Source organism: Pan paniscus, chromosome 19 (genome assembly GCF_029289425.2).
Source record: "Pan paniscus chromosome 19, NHGRI_mPanPan1-v2.0_pri, whole genome shotgun sequence".
NCBI lineage: Eukaryota > Metazoa > Chordata > Mammalia > Primates > Hominidae > Pan > Pan paniscus.
In genome coordinates, this window is record NC_073268.2 from 88,390,906 (window position 1) to 88,404,468 (window position 13,563).

Consider the following 13,563-nt stretch of genomic DNA (forward strand, 5'->3'; position numbering starts at 1 on the left):
GGGGAAGTCATGAGTCCCCCCTCTCCATCTCCACTTCCTGGGGCCTCCACTGAGTTAAAGCATAAGGAATCTGAAGCCAAACTGATTGTATGACCAGTCAATGAGTCAGTACCACCCTGCTCTTCATGGCCTCTCTGAGGTCAGCACCTCCAGGATATCCGTTCACCCAACCAGGCAGAGGCAAGGAGTTTAGAAAGTGAAATTAACTATGGGGTATACCTCCTTCCTTCGCCATCCCAACACAGAAAGAAAATAGAGGGAAGAGGGGAAGGAGGGGACTGGAGAGATAGCTTAAAGTGTGTAAGTAGGAATCCTGGATTATACAATCCATTCATAAACAAGAATAACACTTGTTCAAAGACGGTTTTTTGGTTTTGTTTTTTGCCTCCTGTCATGCACTTCTGAGCTAGGAAATATCCGTTCTTCTCTATTCCCTTCCTCTCCAGTCTGTTTCAGAGCAAGAAAACTTAAATGCTGAAACAAGGTATTTTTTCCCCCTCTGGATGAACTGTTTTACAATAAGCTACCTGCTGGGGTCAGGAAACGTTAGATCAGTGGCTTTCTGCTCACACAAAAACTCACACAGGGGGTCAGGCTGAAGACTGCCCCCTCGACCCCCCACAGAGAGATAGTCACCCACATACAACCCCTCTGGATCTGTGCCACCTTTTATTGGAAACAATTTCTCCCTTCTGCTTCACCACTTTGCCCCTTGGTTCTCAGTCAACCAATGTTCCGAACTCTCCTGCGCACTGGAGGGGAGCAACCCCCAGCCAGCGCACCTGGGGCTCTGTGTCCACAGGCTCATGGGAAGTTGGAAGGTGAGGGGTAGTGGGAAGAAGACACGGGAGGGAAAGAAAGAGCTGTGCCCCATGCGCCAATAGGAAACATATTTCCTTTACTATTAGGTGTGTTATACTCAGAAGAGGGAGGAATGATCAAAATCAAAATAAATAGCCAGCGGAAATAGGCAGCCCCTCCCTGGGAATGGTAATTACACAGGATGGAAGTTTATCCAAACACTGGAGAAAAAATGGTTCCTGTAGGAGGACAGGGAAAGGAACGTTCCTTACTGGAAAGGAAATTTGTTTATGACATTTTATTTGCTCCTTATTTTTTAATGCGCTTCTGGCCCCATGTCCTGTAAACAGACCAGCTTTTCCATTCTCTGGCAGTGCCAGGAGAGCCAAAGACCAAACAGGCGGAGCTGGTGCCAGGATCCTGGGCCACTGAGGTCCTACAATTACAAGAGCTGAGGCCCAGGCCAGGGGGTCTGGAAGGGGGCCTTGCTGGCTGGCCTCTGCAGTATGCAGGGAAGGGTGTGATTTGAAATCTAGGTGTGGAAACGGGGAGAAGGTTCTCTGCCTCCTGAGCTCCCCCGAGGCTTGGAATCAGCTCTCTCTCTGCCCCAGTAGAGGGAGAAACAGGAAGGGCTTCATGCACCCAATGTATATGTCTCATGAGTGTTTTGCAGGGTCTCTGCAGTCGGTAGATGAAACTGACAGATTCTGGAGAGAACTTGGCCTTTAGGAAAACGCCTGACTGATGTTAAAGTCACGTGAGACTGATGTGGTGTGCATGGTGACCAGAAGGAGAGACCATTGAGTGCCAGTGTCTGCAGCTCAGCTCTGTCCCCAATCCCAAATAAAACCGCCACGGCCAGCAAGAGTCAGCGACACCTTCCCACAGCCGGACAAGAGACGCAATGGCAGAAGTTCACATTTGACGTTTCCTCTTCCCATCTGGGCATAGAGATCATCTGAGGCAGAGTTATGGCAGACGAGCCCTGATGGCGCCATGTTCAGAGTATAGAGAGAGCTCCAACGCCACACTGCTTGGGCGCTGTGCTCCTGGCACCGCCCTAGGAGCTGCACCTGTAATATCTCGGCCAAACTTTGCAACCACCCAAGGAAGCAGTTTAAAGGAAGGAAACTGAGGCACAGAGGGGCTTAGTCACTCACTCAAGGTTACACGGCTAGGGGCTGGTGAAGAAGCTCAGGCCCAGGCACTCTGGGCCAGAGCTGTCGTCCTCCACCATGACTCCATCCTGCTTCCCTTTGAGAGCCAGTAAGCCTGGGCAGAAGTCCTCAACTCTCTGAGCCTGGTAGTAGAAAAGCACTAAGCCTGCACACCCAGGCCTGTGACAATGGGGCATCCAGAAGGCCAGACCCACGGGCCTCAATGGCCACAACAGAGGCCAATAAGCTGCACCTCAGTAGCCCCACAGGGGGTTCAGTTTGCATGGCAGGAGCTGCAAGTCCTCCCCAGCACTCCTGTTCTCCACCCCCTCCTTCCATGGAGTTGGACATTTCCCAGCTCTCTTGCATCCAAGTGGAGCCTTGGGATCAATTCCTGCCAATGGAAAGTGAGCAGAAGCGATGGGTGTTTCTTCCAGGCCAAGACGGTCAAACAGGTGCATGCCCTCTCACAGCACTTTCTCTGTGTTCACTGGTAGAAGAGGATGCCTCTGAAGGTAGTGATATCCTAAAACAGAGGGAACCAGGGTCCCTGAATTTCTGCATGAAAAAGAGTCTCCGGTCCCTACTATTGCTAAGTCACATTTGACTAATGTGTAAATGAGAAAAACTTGTCAAGTGAAGGAACTGATATATGGAGGTGTTTTGTTGCAGCAGCCTTTGGTGACTGATACATAGAGAACCACAACACTGCCCTTAGGGACAGGGGCCTATGGGTGGTCTCTACAGCAAGTCAGTACACCTCCCTCAGCCTACAAAACAAGGTCTCTATCCTTCTCCCAAAGCCACTGCGAGATTCCAAGGAGAAGATTTACAAAGAGCTTGAAAACTGGAAAGTCCCATAAAACCACTGAACTTCATTATTTCCTGAATGGCCTGATCTTTCTTGGCTGAACGTTATATCATTTCTCTCATGTCTGAAGCCGTGCCTAGTGACTGTGGTTCACAGATGACAACCTCTTGGTCCAAACTCTTATTTTATTGGTGTGTATGAATTAAGAATGGGGTGAGCTTTCAGTGTCTCTCTTCTCCCAAACAGGCAAAGCTTCTGCCCTACATGTCAGTTCTCTTCAATCCTCCTTTATCTGCTCCACACACCCCCATACCCCCACCCCCACCCCCACAAACCCCCAGGAGGAGAAATCAGGAGTCAAGGGAGACAGACTTTTCCTCCCAGGGCCTGCTTGCCCCTGAGTGGTGCCTTTTCTCCCTTGGCCTTTGGTCCTCAGGTGGTAAGACCTTGAACCTAGGTCCAGTTCTCATGGCAAGGGGTCTGCCTATTAACACCGAAGGTCTCTACCTGTGAGGTTGGATATTAATGGGCAGGTCCCTTTTGTTTTTTCTGTAGTTCTCCCTATTAGACAGAGTGAAATTATTTGGATATTAATGGGAAGATCCTTTTTTTTTAGTTCTCCTTGTTAGACAGGGTGAACGAAACTCTAGAAATTTCGGTCTAAACTTTTGAACTGATATTTTTATTTCCCACCTTAAAAATGAAACTAGCTCATGGGGTAACTGGCAAAAATCAGACATAATTCTATTTTCAGGAAGAGTTTCTACATGGAAACCAACCAATCAGGCAACAAACAAAATTTCTCTGCTGTTTGGAAAACACTTTCTTTCTTTATTGATTTTTTGAGTCAGGGTTTTACTCTGTCACCCAGGCTGGAGTGCAGTGACTCAATCACAGTTCACTGCAGCCTTGACCTCCCAGGTTCAACCGATTCTCTCACCTCAGCCTCCCAAGTAGCTGGGACTACAGGCATGCACCACCACACTTGGCTATGTTTGTTTTTGTTTTTCTTTTTTTAATTTTGTAGAGATGGGGGTCTCCCTATGTTGCCCGGGCTGGTCTGAAACTCCTGGGCTTAAGTGATCCTCCTGTCTTGGCCTCCCAAAGTGGAAAACACTTAATTGATTACTCCTAAGCAAGCAAAAAAAAAAAAAAAAAAAAAAAAAAGGCAAATTTGGTGGTACACACAATAACAATATGTTGGTAATAGGAAAAGTCAACTCAACATCATTTTTGTACATCCTACCATGTAAAAGCCATCATGCTGCAACTTCACAAGCTCTGAATTTCAGATTGTCCATGACCCTGGTTTTGAATCTCAAAGTTCACATAAAAGACTTGGTCAAAGCAATTGATTCCTATAAAGTCTTGTTTGCCGATGATTAAATGAGAAGTACATGAAATGCCCATCACAGTGCTTCCCATGTGACCCTGGATGTTTGGGAGCATTTCAACCATAAATTTCAATGAGTAAAGAATGACTCAGTCCCTGTTCTTATGAAAGAGAGAGAAAGAGAGTTGGGAGAGAAGAGGGTGCCAAAACAAGTCCATTATAAGTGCAGTAAATGAGATACTAAAGTCCTATGGTCAAGGAAGGAAGATTGACATTTTTTTGAGTACCTATGTCAGAATATGTGAGGGAGAGGTCACAACTGGTTGAGAGGGAAGGAGAAATCCAGGACGGCTTCTGAGAGAAGGAAGCATTTGAGATGAGCCTCAAAGCATTCATAGGATTTCAGTACCCTGGATGCCCAATGTCTATCCTTTAAAAAATAGACTCTTCTGTGAAGAATTGCCAAAGGATTAACGATCATGCTGAATTCAATAAAAAATCATTACTGGGCCAAGCATGGTGGCTCACACCTGTAATCCCAGCACTTTGGGAGGCTGAGGTGGGAGGATTGCTTGAGTGGAGGAGTTCAAGACCAGCCTGGGCAACATAGTGAGACCCCATCTCAAAAAAAAAAAAATCATTACTGGAATGTGCAAGAAACTTTCTGAAGTAAGCAGTTCTAGAATGTGAGTAGTGATTTGGGAAGCCATAATGCCCCAGGTAGATGAGTAAGATGCATCCTGGGCCGGCGCAGTGGCTCACACCTGTAATCCCAGCACTTTGGGAGGCCGAGGCAGGCAGATCACGAGGTCAGGAGATCGAGACCATCCTGGCTAATATGGTGAAACCCCGTCTCTACTAAAAGTACAAAAAATTAGCCGGGCGCGGTGGCAGGCGCCTGTAGTCCCAGCTACTCGGGAGGCTGAGGCAGGAGAATGGCGTGAACCCAGGAGGCAGAGCTTGCAGTGAGCCGAGATCGCGCCACTGCACTCCAGCCTGGGCAATGGTGCAAGACTCTGTCTCAAAAGAAAAAAAAAAAAAAGATGCATCCTGGACAGTCACTGGGGTGGACCAGGAAATGGGCACTTAGGGTCTGGCATGGAGCAGTGTGTCCTGCTGTGCTGTACACGACAGTGGGTGGCTGTTAGCAAGCACCACCCATGAGACCTTAGCACCCACAAACTACAATGTTTTAGAATATCCTGGATTACACTGTGGATGTTTAAAGCAAAGGATAAACAATGCTCCATCTAGTTTAGTTTCACTGCAGCTCCTACTTGAAAACTGAATAGACTCGGTGGCCATCCAGCCCCTCTTGTCCCGATATTTCACTCCATGGTGAGTCACAAGCCCTGGTCAGACCCTAATGGGCATAGCCCCACCTTGAACAGTTCCTCTTTCAGGCTGAAATCATCTGCTGCGTATGAAGACTCAGATGGGATAGGAAAGTTAAAACTGAGAAATAGGCGTACTCTGTTCTTTTCCAATGCTTGTCATTATGCTCATTTTCGTGAGGGACAAGGCCTTTGCCTTACACCTGGGACCTAACATTAATAGTCCAGGAGAGAGGATGGAAGGGACCCATGAGGACTACCTGCTGGGGTCACTCCCCTGAGCCACCACATCCTGGGCATCGGCAATCCCTGGGCTGGCCAGAGCCCTGGGCAGAGACAGTTCTACAAGCAGAACATGTTTTTCACCCTTGCCCTTCTCACCCCTCCAAAACCCAGACCTAAGTTACCGAAAAAGGCGGGACATAGTGGGAAGGGGCAGGTGAAAGAGGAAGAAAAGACGGAGATGGAAAACAATTAAAAAAAAAAAAAAAAGAAAAAGGAAAACCCCAACAGAACTCGATAACCCGAGGGCCCAGTGATCGGCGCCGCACGGCATACAAAAGCCAAAAGGCAGGTCCCAGGACGGGTCAACTTAAGACTTAATATTTGCCTTTCACTAAGCAAACTAATAAATCCCCTATGGTTTTACCACGCAGAGCTCCCAGTTTTTATTTATTGGTCAAAACGGCAGGCAGGGTTTCTTTTTTTCCCTCCCAGCCACCCTGGGGGTAAATAGTGGTCCCCCTTCCACCCCTCCTGTCATCAGCCTGTATGTCTATTTACCTTCTCCCTCAACAAACTCATGTTCAGTGCAACTGACAATGCGTGCAAACAGCTTTGAAGTATTCTTTGGTAATGGACTTCCCGGACAGCCCTGTTTTTGACTTGCACAGCCAAAGGCAAAGGGAGAAAGGGATACTGCTTGTCAGGAACCAGCTGGGCCAGGCAAGGCTGAGAACTTGATGCATTGCAGGAAACTCAGAGGATCGTCAAGACCAACCCCTGCCCCTTCTCTGTCCCTTTTATAGATGAGAAAACTGAGACCCAGAGAAAAGGCTAGAGTGACTCACATGTGACCTGGACTTAGTTGAAGCCAAGGGCAGGGCCAGTGATCAGGTTTCCAGACCCCTCAGTTTAGGGCTGTCTTCAGGCCTCCCTCCACCTGTTCTCCACCAGCCTGGCATATAAGGGTCTTATCCAAGGTCAGTGACCACTTCCAGGGTCACCTTGAAATCCTTTAAACTGCAGCCTCCTGAGCAGAGGGACTTGTTTCACCACGAGAACCTCCTATCTCTCTTGTCAACATGACTAATATTTTCCCACATGGGTTTCCAGGGCCGCTTGAAGAGGATCAAAGTTCTCCTGTGGATCAAGTTCCAATGCCATGGAAAATCTCACAGGCGAGGCTAAACAAAATTGGGGGGTGGGGGCGGTGTCGGGGAGCTAATTTGAAATAGTTATGTTCATAATGAAATTAAGGCAAGATGAAATCACTTTACATTGCACCTTGGACAATGTCTAACGTACTATTCTGACCTGAGACCTAAAACCCCAGCAAATCATTAAGACATGGACTCCTAGAAGGCTGATAGCTTATCCATCAAATATGCCAGCATCGTGGATGTCAGAACTATTAATAGAAGAGGCTCCAGGGATCGTGTGGCCCAAACCCCTCATTTTATATGGAAGGAATTAAGATGATGAGGAGCTTTCTGAGACAAAAACTTAGGTCTCTCTGCCTCCCTGCACTATGCTTTTTTTTTTTTTTAAACCAGCACAAACATGGGGAAGAGGGCAAAAAGCATTTAGCACAAAATCTCATTAAGAAATTGACATTCATGGCCGCTTGACAGTGTATGAAACACTCTTTAAAATTCAACTCCTTCCCCATCAGGCTGGGTATCACTCAGCTTCTCTCACAGTCCTCTCTCCCCTGGGCTGAACGATCCTTTGCCTGATTTGAAAGGGGATTCCTGCATTAGTCTGAGATAAATCTAGAGAAGAGTGATGCTGTAGACCACTTCAGCCTCTCAGGTTCTGTCATTGCATATGGATAAGGAGATAAGAAAAGAGAGGGCCAGGAGCATTCGCTCACATACTTCAGGAGGCCAAGGCAGGAGGATTGCTTGAGCCCAGGAGTTCGAGATGAGCCTGGGCAAGATGGTGAGACCCTGTCTCTACAAAAAAATAAAAACAGAAAAAATTACCTGGGCATGATGGCATACAACTGTGATCACAGCTACTCGGAAGGCAGAGACAGGAGGATTTTTTGAGCCCAGGAAGTCGAGGCTGCAGTGAGCTGAGATCATGCCACTGCACTCCAACCTGGGTGACAGAGTGAGCCAGAGAGAGAGAGAGTGAGAGAGAGAGAGATTGAGAGAAGAGATTGTTGCCTTTGACATAAGATCAGGACTTCTTTTGAAACCAAAGAATGAAAGTGGAACATAAATGAAGGGATCATCTGAAATGCCTTCATCTTTTAAAAAAGAAAAATGGCACCCAAGGAGGTGGGTGAGCATCCCTCCAATGGTAGCGAAGGTAGTGAGAATCACTACAGGGGCAAACACCAAGGTGCATGATATGTCCATAAGTTCATCTCTACCCTAGCATGTAATTCCCTCCCTGTGGTCTTGCCATGCCGGATGAATGAAATTATCTGAAGGCCCCTGTTCCAGCACTGCAAACACTCATCCCTGTCTTTCAGCAGAGAAGATGGAGGTCAGATGCCCTGACAAGCAGCAACAACTTCAGGACGCCACGTGATCCTGAAAACCTGGCTTTTTCTAGTCCACAAAAGAACCTGTAATTTGCATTCAGGTTGTTCTTGTTATGAAGACCAAAAAAGTTGAGCTGGTGCAACTATCCCTTACCCACTCCCCTCCCTACCCCCGCCCTGACCACCACCTCCAAATTCTGCTCCCTCATCCCAGATAAAAGTCAGTGTCTAGAAAGGTAAGTATAAGCTGGGAGGCCCCACTCCACACTGAATTGAACTCAAAGGTTATCTAGGAGCCTTTAGAGAGAATGTACATACTTAGCCCCAGTTTACACACCCTTGATATTTTAAAGGATTCTAGAGTTCAAAGGAATTTCAGGAAGTCCTCTAGCCAACTCCTTTGCTTCCCAGACAACACCATCCCAAAGGTTTTAGTTCTTGATCTCTGTCTAGCAAAGATGCAGATTTGGAATCCTGGCTCACGATTCTACAGACAGCATGTGTATGCATGTGTGTGTGTGTGTGTGCTTGCACACACGTTACAGTCTCTCTTCCTCAGTTCCCAGTGGCTGTGTTAGTTTTGTTTCTTAATGAACTGTTTTGTTTTTCATGAGAAAGTTAGTTTCTCCTTTGTAAGTAAGGCTGTATTGGAGAGGAATCCCTGATACCTTGAAGGCCTGCCATGCCCACCATCCACAACACTCAGAAGGACATGGTCTCAGTTGGTTCTTCATACAACCCTACCATCCTGGAAACAATTGATTTGGTCAGCATTGGTGCCTGATCCAATAGCATCCATCTGTGGCTGCCTGAGGGCCAATGAAGTAACCAGACGCAAAAGCTCTGAATGCAGATTGGCTAAACCAGTCAACAGCATCAGTCAGTTAATAGTAAGTAACAAAGTAGAGGCATGGTCGTTGAGTCACCCAGGAGGGTGACCAGTTTTCCCAGTTTTCCCAGGACTGTCCCAGGTTTAGCACTGAATGTCCTTCATCCCAAGAAACCCTTTAGTCCTGGGCAAACTGGGACCATTGGTTACCTTCAGCTCATCACGATGGCAGAATTCTAAAGTCAGGAGAGCGAACCCTGCTGCTGAACAGAGGATCAAAATGACCATGATGGTATTGCTTTTGTTATCTTTGAAAACCAACTAGTGCTTCTGCATCTGCTGAATGACCTTGGGCTTTTTGAAAAGGCTTAGCTAGGCAGTGGCTGGGACTATTTCCTGTCTACCTTACTATCACTATGACTTTTGAATAAACCAGGATTTATGAAGTTAACGTAAGTGGATCTCTGTTCCTTGACACCTGTAGGAATCCAAGGAATACAATGCCTGTAACTGTGTGTCAAGAAAGGAAGGAAAAGGTGAAAACCCATCAACAATCTGTAAATTTCAATAGCTCTAAACATCTCCAAGAGGTTCTCCTCAATCATTTTGTGATGAATCTGAGATGTCCACAAGGACTCCACTGTTCTATTTAGAAGACACCAAATTCACTAAATGGTCATACAAGCACAGCAACTGCAACATACAAAAAACTTTAATTATTTTTGCAAAAAGAAAGCCATCTATTCGCCTTGGAAATAATAATGAAGTACAAATAGCTCTGACTCTGCATTTGGACAAGGATGAACCATGATAGATATTTAGAAAGGGTTTTAAATCATGTGTATGGTGGCTACAGAGTAAAAGGAACAGAGAAGACTCAAGCTATTGTCAGGTGTGTGTGTGTCATCAGCACACACTGGGGGAGGAGAGTCCTCACTAAGTGCCACAACCCCTGATAGCTGTTAGCCTCTCATGAAGCACCATGATCTGGCATGGACTCCCAACTGCCACTTGAGAGAAGGTCTTCACAGCAGACTGTGCATCTGTGTCACAAAACACGGCTGCAATGAACAACAGTGTTCATTTTTTGCCCTTCCAAATGTATTCTTGTGTATGATCCAAGCAAAGAAAGTTGAGGATGGAGAACACGAGCCTTCACCATCAGTTCTGCTGCTGAAGCCTTCTCCAACAGCCCTAAGGTCCGAGAGCCTGATGAACTTCTGCACTGATCCGTGTATCATTCTGGAACTTGGTGGCCAGATCCCAAACAAATGAGAAGAGTTACTATTCCAAGGCTGCTTGCAACACACAAACACTGGCCTCTTTACACGGAGCAGGAACAAAAATTTAGATCCTATTTGACCTAAGTGTGGTTAACTATTCACTCTGTATCCGGCTGGAAGATAATGGAGCAAACAAGAATTGCTGAGTACAAAGGCACAGCAGACATGGGAGGCGGGGGGCAAGAAAGGGTGTGGTAGAAAGCCCTTTGGTTCCCTGGGACAGGGAGGGGGAAGAGTCTCATGAGCAGTAGCAGCAGAGGAAACACTTTCCACAAGGAAGAAGGACAAGGTCTGTCATAATGAGTCTTCTTCAACTGTAGGTCACCTCCAGCGATGCATCCCTCTGCTCCTTCAGGTCAACACAGACTATTTCTCGGTGTAAAGGTCTTTTCTTTCTACCCAAATGGCACCTCAAATCCAGAGGTCTCTTTATTCTCCAAAATAAGATGATGATGATGATGATGATGATTAGTATTATTATTATTTGAGACAGGGTCTCTCGCTCTTTTGCCCAGGCTGGAGTGCAGTGGGGTAATCACAGTTCATTGCAGCCTCAACATCCCAGGCTCCAGCCATCCTCTTGCCTCAGCCTCCTGGGTAGCTGGGACTACAAGCACATGCCACCATGCCCTGCTAATTTTTTATTTTATTATTATTATTTTTTTAGAGATGGGGTCTCTCTGTGTTGCCCAGGCTAGTCTTGAACTCCTGGGCTCAAGAGATCCTCCCACATTGGCCTCCCAAAGTGTTGGGATTATAGGCATGAGGCACCATGCTCAGCAAAGAATTCTTGATCAAATCCGGAGCTCCTGCCTCTCAAGAGGTGGTCCAGCCTTAGCCAGGTCCTTCCAGGGGGTCCAGGTGGCACGCGGGGGTTCCGTTAAACTTCCTGGTAGGAATGTGGATCAGTCCTTCCCATCCTGTAGACAAAAAAACAGCATGAGAATAAGATTCTAGCTTCTGCCCTTTCAGGGGCTAGCATCACATTGCTGTCTTTGGTTTATAATGCTTTAGCTGTTGAACAGAACATATACTTCAAAAAGCAGTATTTTAGTTAAGTGTCGGGGGTGGGTGTGGGGGAATGCCTATTTATACCTCTCAAGGAACTATCCATCCACTGAATCATCACCAGGAACCCTCCTACACAAATCCCACTACGAAATCCAGAGCTGATTTTTTTAAATGCCACTGAGCGCAGCCAGTCCAGAGGAAGTGGAAAATTCTGTTTTTCAGCCAGTCACTATTATTTCTGTGATTTATGGGGCAGGGAGCATGGGGGTGGTAGATCACCCACTTTATAGTGGAAAGCCGAGGCACAGAGGGTGCCGGTGTTCTTGCTACAGAACAGCAGGGCTCTGGTCCCTAATCCTAATGTTTAGGATTTACTAGGAACTTCTCTCTGCTTCTGAAACACCCTTAACAATAAATTAGGAACTTACTCAGAGTGGATAGCTCAGAGGAAATGGTAAGACACCATTAAATATATTTATTTTTCCCTAATTCTGATAGCAAATAAATTAAGATGGAGTTGGACTCACGATACTTTCCTTGATGTTCACCCCCCAACATTACCTTCCATTACTGAGTAACAAATATATTGAATAGCACCAAATGCCTTCAGGAGAGTGCCCTATTTTAAAACTGATGAGTCTTAGCAGTGCAAGTCAGGGGCCTTGTATTAGTCTGTTTTCACACCACTATAAAGAAATACCTGAGACTGGGTAATTTGCAAAGGAGAGAGGTTTAATTGACTCTCAGTTCTACATGGCTGGGGAGGCCTCAGGAAACTTACAATCGTGACGGAAGGCAAAGAGGAGGCAAGGACCTTTCTCACATGGCGGTAGGAGAGAGAAGAGCAAGCAGGGGAAAGGCCAGACACTTGTAAAATCATCAGATCTTGTAAGAACTCACTCACTATCATGAGAACAGCATGGGGGAACCCGCCCCCATGATCCAATCACCTCCCACCAGATTCCTCCCTCCACGCCTGGGGATTATGGGGATTACAATTCAAGATGAGATTTGGGTGGGGACACAAAGCCAAACCATATCAGGCCTATTCACAGATACAGATAACATAGGCCTTACGAAAGAGGCTGCCCTCTGGGTCTCTGATTCTAGCAATCACTATCAACCCACAAGGAATACCTGGGCAACCACAAATCCATGCATTCACAAGTACCATATTGGATTAGATGCTGTGGATACAGGAATCAGCCAGACAGGCAAACCCCACCCTCACAGGCCATAATGGAGACATAACATGGATCAAAGGTTTCCTTAGGCAAGTATGGGGCCAGAGGACAGCAAGGCCTTGAGGGAAATGCACGATGGATTCTGGGGGCATTTGGAAACCAACAGGCCCCCTTCTGTCCCTCAAAAGACCTGGGGGCCCCACTCAACCTGGTGCAAAGGAACTCTCCTTCATGAGGGCTCTAGCTGAGGCCTTGGTGGGGATGTGTGCAGTGGCCAGGAAACCCAGAGAGAAGGGCACCAGTGGCCAGAGATGAGATAATGACACTGTGGTGTTATTTTATAGACACACACACACACACACACACACACACACGGGTTTTCGTCCTAAGTTCCTAGCTCATAACTCCCATAGCCCTTGTTACAGTCTTTTGCTATAATGTTGGGCCTCAGGAAACAGAATCCCTCTCCTGCCCTCCTTACACCTGCTCCAAGACAGGACTCTAATCTTCCCCACCTTTCTGACTCATGAGACCCTCCCCAGAGAGGAATCTGGCCTATACCTTGGGGAAGGAATGCTGACGTCATGAAGCTTCCATGAAACCCCAAGAAGTCAGGGTTCTTCAGGGAGCTTCCAGATAGCTGGGCACATGGAAGTTCCTGGAGGGTGGAGCATCCAGGGAGGACAGGGAAGCCCAGTGCCCCTTCCCCCACACCTCACCCTATGCATCTCTTCACCTGTATCCTTTGTAACAGCCTTTAGAATAAACCACTAAATGTGTTTCCCTGAGTTCTGTGAGCTGCTCCAGCAAATTAATTGAACCCAAAGAGGGGAGTCATGGGAACCCCAACTTAAAGCTGGTCGGTGAGAAGTTCCAGAGGCCCGGACTGGCCACTGGTGTCTGGGGAGGAGGGGGCAGTCTTGGGTACTGAGTCCTCAACCCATGGGATCTGATGCTATCTCCAGGTAGATGGTATCAGAGTTGAATTGGTGTCAGGGAGAAACCTGCACACATTCGGTCACCAGTGTCTTCCGTGTTGATTGTTGTAGTGTGAGGGCAGAGGAAAAGCATGGTTGGAGAGAGTTTTCCCTACACAGTCATAAT

At 47.0% G+C, this 13,563-nt stretch overlaps 1 long non-coding RNA gene across 1 annotated transcript in view; it reads right to left on the minus strand.

Moving 5' to 3' along the window:
- Positions 1 to 9,675: 9,675 nt before the first annotated feature.
- Positions 9,676 to 13,563, minus strand: part of LOC112437597 (uncharacterized) — a 67,132-nt gene continuing 63,244 nt past the window's right edge. Inside the window, exon 3 of the long non-coding RNA XR_004667338.4 lies at positions 9,676 to 11,184. This is a non-coding gene — a long non-coding RNA (uncharacterized LOC112437597). The remainder of the gene's footprint in view (positions 11,185 to 13,563) is intronic.